The sequence below is a fragment of the Chiloscyllium punctatum genome, chromosome 23, assembly GCF_047496795.1.
Source record: "Chiloscyllium punctatum isolate Juve2018m chromosome 23, sChiPun1.3, whole genome shotgun sequence".
Lineage (NCBI taxonomy): Eukaryota > Metazoa > Chordata > Chondrichthyes > Orectolobiformes > Hemiscylliidae > Chiloscyllium > Chiloscyllium punctatum.
In genome coordinates, this window is record NC_092761.1 from 90,818,994 (window position 1) to 90,827,776 (window position 8,783).

Genomic DNA, 8,783 nt, shown 5'->3' on the forward strand with positions numbered 1-8,783 from the left:
CTCAAAGTACACCAGATGTGCTGAGATATTTATATCATCAATAGTCACAGGTGAGGTGCCAGAAGACTGGATGTTGGCTAACGTGGTGCCACTATTTAAGAAGGATGGTAAGGAAAGGCCAGGGAACTATAGACCGGTGAGCCTGACGTTAGTGGTAAGCAAGTCTTTGAAGGGAATCCTGAAGGACAGGATTTACATACATTTGGAAAGGCAAGGATTGGTGGGGATAGTCAACACAGCTTTGTGTATGGGAAATCATGTCTCAATAACTTGATTGAATTTTTTGAAGAAGTAACGAAGAGGATTGATGAAGGCAGAGCGGTGGACATGATCTATATGGACTTCAGTGAGGCATTCAACAAGGTTCCTCATGATATACTGGTTAGCAAGGTTAGATCACGTGGAACACAGGGAAAACTAGCTATTTGGATACAGAATGTGCTCAAAAGTAGAAGAAAGAGGTTTGTGGTGGTGGGTTGCCTTTCCAGCTGGAGGCCTGTGACCAGTGGAGTGCCACAAGGATCGGTGCTGGGTCCACTGCTTTTCGTCATTTACATAAATTATTTGGATTGAACATAGGAGGTATAGTTAGTAAATTTGCAGATGACACCAAAATTGGAGGTGTGGTGATAGCGAAGAAAATTACCTTGGATTACAACGGGATCTTGATCAGATGGGCCAATGGGCTGACGAGTGACAGATTTAGTTTAATTTAGATAAATGCGAGGTGCTGCATTTTGGGAAAGCAAATCTTAGCAGGACTTATACACTCAATGGTAAGGTCCTAGGGAGTGTTGCTGAACAAAGAGACCTTGGAGTGCAGGCTCATAGTTCCTTGAAAGTGGAGTCCCAGGTAGATAGGATAGTGAAGAAGGCATTTGGTATGCTTTCCTTTAATTTGTCAGAGTATTGACTATAGGGGTTGGGAGGTCAAGTTGCGGCTGTACAGGACATTGGTAAGGCCACTTTTGAAATATTGCGTGCAATTCCAGCCTCCCTCCTATCGGAAGGATGTTGTGAAACTTGAAAAGAGTCAGAAAAGATTTACAAGTATGTTGCCAGGGTTGGAGGATTTGAGCTATAGGGAGAGGCTGAACAGGCTGGGGCTATTTTCCCTGGACCGTCGGAGGCTGAGGGGTGACCTTATAGAGGTTTATAAAATCGTGAGGGGTGTGGATAGGATAAACAGACAAGGTCTTTTCCCTAGGATAGAGTTGACCAGAACTAGAACACTGTTCTGACTGTGTGGAGTTTGCACATTCTCCCTGTGTCTGCAGGGGTTTCCTCTGGGTGCTCCGGTTTCCTCCCACAGTCCAAAGATGTGCAGGTTAGGTGAATTGGCCATGCTAAATTGCACGTAGTGTTAGGTGAAAGGGTAAATGTAGGGGAATGGGTCTGGGTGGGTTGTGCTTCGGCGGGTCGGTGTGGATTTGTTGGGCCGAAGTGTAAGCAATCTAATCTAATCTAATCTAATCTAGAAGGAGTAGGTTTAGGGTGAGAGGGGAAAGATATAAAAGGGACCTAAGGGGTAATTGTTTTCACACAGAGGGTGCTGTGTGTATGGAGTATGGAGATAAGGCAGGAACAGAAACAGGATTCTGATTGAGGATGATCAGCCATGAACTTAATGAATGGTGGTACAGGCTCGAAGGGCAGAATGGCCTACTCCTGCACCTATTGTCTATTGAATGAGCTGCCAGAGGAAGTGGTGGAGGGTGGTACAATTACAGCATTTAAAAGGCATCTGGATGGGTATATGAATAGGGAAGGTTTCGAGGAATATGGGCCAAATGCTGGCAAATGGGACTAGATTAGGTTGGGATATCTGGTTGAGTTAGACCAAAGGATCTGTTTCCGTGCTGTACATCTCTATGACTTTATGGCTCTGTGTGGTCTCTCTAGCACCTTGTACAGTTGCAGTAAGAGTTCCCTATTCTTATACTCCAACCTCCTTGAAATAAGGGCCAACATTCCATTAGCCTTCCTGATCATATTCTGCCCCTTTGTGCTAGCTTTCGGTGTTTCATGCACAAGTATCCCCAAGTCCCTTTGTGCTGCAGCTTTCTGCCATTTTTCTCCATTTCAATAAGACTTTCTTCTTTTCTCCTCCCTTCCAAAATGAACAACCTCACATTTCCATTGGCCGATAATGCGGCATCGATGTTGGTAGGCGAGTAGTTGATTTTGAGATGCTTACATTTGCAGGTCAGCTGAATGCTGTTTGTCCCATTTCCTCTTGACTTCAATTTCCCTTTCTGTCTGATTTGCAACAAAGAGAGAGAGAGAAAAGTTGTCCTGTCTTTTTACCTGCAGTGCAGGGATGATTATGCCTTTTCAGGGCTATCACCCTACAGCACACATCTTCGCTTTTAGCACATACAGACTGTGGATGAAAAAGATTTAAACCCCTCTTCTGCATATCTTACCTGGACTGCTCTCTTTTTCCCATCCTGTTCATGGTCTAAGGTAATTCACACAATATTATAATTCACTTACTGTGCATTTCTCCATTTGAGGTCCTTCTCTTTGAAGCCTCTTTGCCACCCACCGGGTATGACATTCCATGGATAACCTCAAGGACCAGGATAATCCACACAGCCCTTTCAGACTTCCATTGAATTACATTATTCAAACTTAAATTCTCAGGGTTTTTTTTGGCTGTATGTTCATTGTTTAAAAATAAGGTATTGTAATTAAATGTTCATTATGTCTGTAGGTAATCCATAGCTATGCATCTGCCATCATGACCCTGAGTGGGTTTGCGTGTTCAGTATCTATCAGCATGTGGGTATCTGTAAATGTGTCAATGTATTCTGTGAATGAGTGCATGTCAGTGTGTGTCAGTATTTGGTGTGTAAATGTGTGTGTACATTTTGTGAGTGAGCATGTGTCACTGTGTGAATGAGTATTCAGTTTGTGTCAGTGTGTGAGCATATATTCCATGTACCAGTGTGACTATGTATTTAGTGTATCTATGTCAATGTGTGTTTACTGTGTGTGCCAGTATTATTTGTGTAAACTAGTGTGTACTGTGGGTGTCAGAGTGTGCATATTCAGTGTGCATATATCTCAGGATGTATATCCTGCATGTGTGTCAGTGTGTGTGTGTATCAGTGTGAGTGTGTACTGTGTGTATGTCAGTGTGTCTTGCATGTGTGTCAGTGCACATGTATCAATGTGTGTACTGTGTGTGAATATCAGTCTGTGTGTCTTGCATGTGTGTCAGTGTGTGTATATCCTGCATGTCTGTATGTGTTTATTCTGTGCCTGTCAGTGTGTATTTTCAGTGTGAAAGTGTGCAAATCGTACATGTGTCAATTATGTGTACTTTACGTATGTCAGAGTGAATGTGTGTATGTGTGTGTGTGTGTTTTTGTCAGTGTGAATATTCAATGGGTATGTGTTCTGTACATGTGTCAGTGTATGTGCTGTGTGTGTACTCTGTGAGTGTAAGGTTGTGTGCCTGTTTCAATCTGTCAATTCTGTGTCAGTAAATGTCTGTATTGTATTGGCCACAAAGGCAATTCACCATATTCCATGTCCATAAGACCATAAGATATAGGAGCAGAATGAGGCCATTCAGTCCATTGAGTCTACTCTGCTATTTGATAATGGCTGGTATGTTTCTCAATTCTATTCTTCTGCCATTTCCCTGTAACATTTAATCCCCTTATCAATCAAGAACCAAACTCTCTCTAAACGACTCGGCCTCCACAGCCCTTCTGCAACAATGATTTCCACAGATTCACCACCCTCTGGCTGATGAAATTCCTCTTCATCTCAGTTCTAAAGGGTCGTCCCTTCACTCTACCTGCAGGTCCTAGTATCTCCTAGTAGTGGACACATCTTCTCCACGTCCACTGTATTCAAGCCCTTCAGTATGCTGTAACTTTCCTTCATACTGTACTAAGGACTCTCCACCCACAAAGAGCTATGTGATCTCATGAGAGCACGGAAAACACCAGGTTAGAAACTTAGTCCAATTGCTCTTTGAGTGCTACTCTGGCCCGGGAGTCCCAACTCTCTGCCTGGTGAACATTACCCAGGTGGCACCCCCTTGTAAATGGAAATATCCATGCTAACCAGAACGAGGCTGTTTCCTCACATAGTCAATCAGTTCATTCACGGGTTGACAATGTCACCTCCTGCCAAGTAGCCTGGATCTAGCCTTGTACTGGATTAGTGGTGCTGGAAGAGCACAGCAGTTCAGGCAGCATCCAACGAGCAGCGAAATCGACGTTTTGCCCGAAACGTCGATTTCGCTGCTCGTTGGATGCTGCCTGAACTGCTGTGCTCTTCCAGCACCACTAATCCAGTATTTGGTTTTCAGCATCTGCAGTCATTGTTTTTACCTTGGATCTAGCCTTGCACAGCCTTACACTCACGGATTTGGTCTGGATGTATTGTAGTAGCTGTACGTCACATGTCAGTGTATTTGTGAACTGACTGCAGGAATATTTTGTGTTCACACATTGTGTACTCAGGGTGTTCAGTGCATTAGCAACACAGGATTAGGAAACCATTCAAGCCCTCTATAGCCTGTTCCATCAGTCACATTACAACCAGTTTTACACTAACTCTCTATATCTGCTTTGGTTCTGTAATTCCTAATACCCAAGCCTAACATGGACCGACAGTCACAGTTTTCAAATTCTTCATTGACCCTCACTATTCAGCTGCAGAACCTTTCAAATAGGAATTCCAGGTTCCCCACTCCCCTTTGTGTTTTCTGACATTAACCCTGGACGCTCTGGGTAAAGAATTAAGGTTCAGGCCCCCTTTATGTAGATTCTCCAGCTCCAGAGGAAATAATTTCTCTTTACTGGCTCATCTCAATCCTTTAATTATATTAACAAAAGGCCTCAAATAGATCAACATTTACTCCACCATATTCAAAGCAGTACAACTCCAGCATAAAGTGAAGACTGCAGATGCTAGAGATCAGAGTCGAGAGTGTGGTGCTGGAAAAAGAGACAGGAAGGCTGTCTGGGACAAAGCTCACTGTAACCACAGTCTGCTCATTAAATGCACACACAGACAGCTCTCACACCTTGATCATGAAACACTTTGATCGTAGGTAGTGAGTCCAGCTCATGCACTGTGTCCAGTCAGTACAGCAACAGTGATCCTGGATGCTTAGATATTTTTAGTGTAATATAACATACCAAGAACTTGGAGGAGCAGAAAAACAAAATTTGAATCAGAGCCATATAAAGAGATATTTGGGCAGATTAATTGCTAAAATCTTGGTACTGGCAGTAGATTTTAAAATGGAAGGAGCTGCTCCAGACATAGCCCATCCTCTCTGGCATGTTCTGTTCAGTTCAGGACAACCCACCTTGAGAAGGATGAATTGGCTGGAGGGAGCTGCTGATTCACCACAACACAAATAGGACTGAAAGGGTTAAATTGTGAGGATAGGCTGCGTATGTTAGAGTGTGGTGCTGGAAAAGCACAGCAGGTCAGGCAGCATCCGTGGAGCAGGAAGATCGACATTTCAAGCAAGAGCCATTCATCAGGAATGAGAGGTTATTGAGCAAACTAACGTTGTTTAATGTAAAATAAGAATTGTCTGTCTGTGTCGTGAAAAGTGACCAGACTGTGTTTAGAATTAATTTAGTGAGCAGACTGTGTTTAGTGCATGTTACAGTACAGCAGGAGGCCATTCAGCATCATCCTGTCTCTTATCAATTGGACTTGGTGCCAATTTCTTGCCTTTTCCTGTAACCAAGCACATTAATTCAATTTAAATACCCTCCTGAACCTGCCTCCATCACACTCCCAAGCAGTGCATTCCAGACTCAGTGTGTGAAAAGATTCTGCTCACCTCACATTTGCCTCTTCTGCAAAACATGTTTAAACTGTGCCCCCTGCTTCACAATCAGTTTACAAGCGGGAACAGTTTCTCCCTTTCCACTCTGTGCAGACCCCTTGTGATTGTGAAAACCTCTATCATTCCTTCTCTCTGCCTTGTTCTCCCAAAGGAAAACAGTCCCAATCTCTCCAACTTTCCTCAAAACATGAGGAATCTCATCCTATGAACGTTTCTCATATCTTCTGCACTTTTCCAACGCATTCACATCCTTGCTGTAATGTGCCACCCTGAACTGTAAACAATACTCCTGCTGAGGTGTGACCCATTCCTATATCAGTTCATCACAACCTCCCTGATGTCATACTCTAGGCCCTTATTGACAAAGCCTGGAATGCTGATGCTTTACCTGTCCTGTCACCTTTAATAACATCTGTACATGTACACCCAAGAGTCTCTGATCCTGCACATCCTTTAGAATGCTACCCTTTATTTTATAGTCTCTCTCGCACTCACTTTCTCTACTTGTTGTGTAGAAATGTATCACCTCACACTTCTCTGCAGTGAATTTTATTCACCAATTTGTCAATGCCCTTTTGAAGTTTTACACTGTCCTCAGAACTTACAAGGTCTCAAATTGTGTGTCAAATGCAAACTTTGAAATTGTTCCGTATACACCAAGATAATCTGTGTATATCAGAATAAGCAAGGGTCTCAATACTGGCCCCTGGGGAACTCCACGATAAACTTTTCTTCAGCCATAATTCTCCAATTCCTATTCTTCAGCCAACTTTGTATCCACATCACGGTTGTCCCTTTCAATTCATGACTGACAGCTTTCCACACAAGTCTGTTGTGTGGCACTGTACAGAATGTCTTTTGTAAGACCATGTAGGACACATCAACAGCATTACCCTCATCATCCCTCTCTGTTACCACTTGTGGTGTCACCCTTGAAACCAGGGGAGTTTGAAAGATTACTCCCAGTGTCCCTGCCTTTTCCATTTTATTCCCTCCAACATCATTAGATGTATCTCATCTGGTCGCTGTGCCTTAGTAATTTTAGAAAACTACAGCTTATCCAATACCTCCTCCTTATCAAGTTTAAGTCTTTCTAACACAAGCAAAAACAGAAACTGCTGGAAAAGCTCAGCCGGTCTGGCAGCATCTGTTGCAGAGAAATCAGAAATCCAGTGACCCTTTCACAGAACATACATTAAAAATCTTTCTAATGCGGAGCTTCCTCGTCCCTCACCATGGCTTGGACAATGTCTGCTTCCTGAGTAAAGACAGTATTTCATTTATTAATCCTGCCTTGCCTCCATGTGGAAATCTCCTTGTTGGTCCCTGCTTGATCCAACTTCTCCTTTTATTCTAGATGTGCCGATAGCAGACTTTGGAATTTCCTTTTATGTTAACCTTGTTCGTAATTTCCCTTTGCTTTTTCACCTCCCTCCTGTAATCAGTTGGGTTTGGTGTGAGTGTGTACCGGTTCAGTGTGTGTGTGTGTGTGTGTGTGTTGAATGGGGAGTGCTCCTGCAGCGTGTGTGTGAGTGTGAGTGTGAGCTGAGTGTTGGTGCCGCTGGGAGTTGCTGTGGGAGGGAGCGGGGACTCTTATTGTGACACGGCGGCTCCCTCAGCCCCCTTCCCCGGGCTCCTCCACACTCGCTGCCGTTTGACAACAAGAGAAGCGGCGGCGGCGCCGAGCAGCGGGACACAGGGAGAGGCCGGGCCCACGGCTGCGGCTGACGGGATTGCCTTGTGGCTGAGGGGAGGGGGGGGGGGGGCGAAGGGCGGCAGGAGGGATCAGGGACACCGCCGCCGAGCCGAGGCCCCCGGTCATGGGCCACGGGACGAGGGGGAGGCCGAGGCCGCGCTCAGCAGCGACATGAGGCGAGCGCCGGGGAGCCAGGTACGTGCCGCCGGCCGGGGGAACAGGTGAGAGAGGGCGGCGGGGCCCCGCGGATATGGCCCCCAGCTGCTACATTGTAACAAGTAACCATGTAACATTGTATCAGGGGGGAGCGGGCGGTAACATTGTATCAGGGGGGAGGGGGGAGCGGGCGGTAACATTGTATCAGGGGGAGGGGGGGAGCGGGCGGTAACATTGTATCAGGGGGGAGGGGGGAGCGGGCGGTAACATTGTATCAGGGGGAGGGGGGAGCGGGCGGTAACATTGTATCAGGGGGGAGGGGGAGCGGGCGGTAACATTGTATCGGGGGGGAGGGGGAGCGGGCGGTAACTTGTATCAGGGGGAGGGGGAAGAGGGCGGTAACATTGTATCGGGGGGAGCGGGCGTTAACATTGTATCGGGGGGGGAGGGGGGGAGCGGGCGTTAACATTGTATCGGGGGGAGGGGGGAGCGGGCGTTAACATTGTATCAGGGGGGAGGGGGGGAGCGGGCGGTAACATTGTATCAGGGGGGAGGGGGGAGCGGGCGGTAACATTGTATCGGGGGGGGGGAGCGGGCGGGTAACATTGTATCAGGGGGAGGGGGGGAGCAGGCGTTAACATTGTATCGGGGGGGACGCGGGCCGGTAACATTGTATCAGGGGAAGGGGGAGCGGGCGGTAACATTGTATCAGGGGGGAGGGGGGAGGGGGGAGCGGGCGGTAACATTGTATGGGGGGGAGCGGGCGGTAACATTGTATCAGGGGAGGGGGGAGCAGGCGTTAACATTGTATCGGGGGGGGAGCGGGCGGTAACATTGTATCAGGGGAAGGGGGAGCGGGCGGTAACATTGTATCAGGGTGGAGGGGGAGGCGGGCGGTAACATTGTATCAGGGGGGAGGGGGGAGCGGGCGGTAACATTGTATCAGGGGGGAGGGGGGAGCGGGCGGTAACATTGTATCAGGGGGGAGGGGGGGAGCGGGCGGTAACATTGTATCAGGGGGGAGGGGGGAGCGGGCGGTAACATTGTATCAGGGGGAGGGGGGAGAGGGCGGTAACATTATATCGGGGGGAGCGGGCG

The 8,783-nt window shown here is 47.0% G+C and overlaps 1 protein-coding gene across 2 annotated transcripts in view; it reads left to right on the forward strand.

Annotated features, from left to right (window-relative positions):
• The first annotated feature begins 7,610 nt into the window (after nt 1-7,610).
• The window catches only part of bcl9l (bcl9 like), a 121,795-nt gene continuing 120,622 nt past the window's right edge, over nt 7,611-8,783 (forward strand). For both annotated transcript variants that reach the window (XM_072593465.1, XM_072593463.1), the window contains exon 1: nt 7,611-7,724. The gene's annotated coding sequence lies outside the window, so the exon portion shown is untranslated. The remainder of the gene's footprint in view (nt 7,725-8,783) is intronic.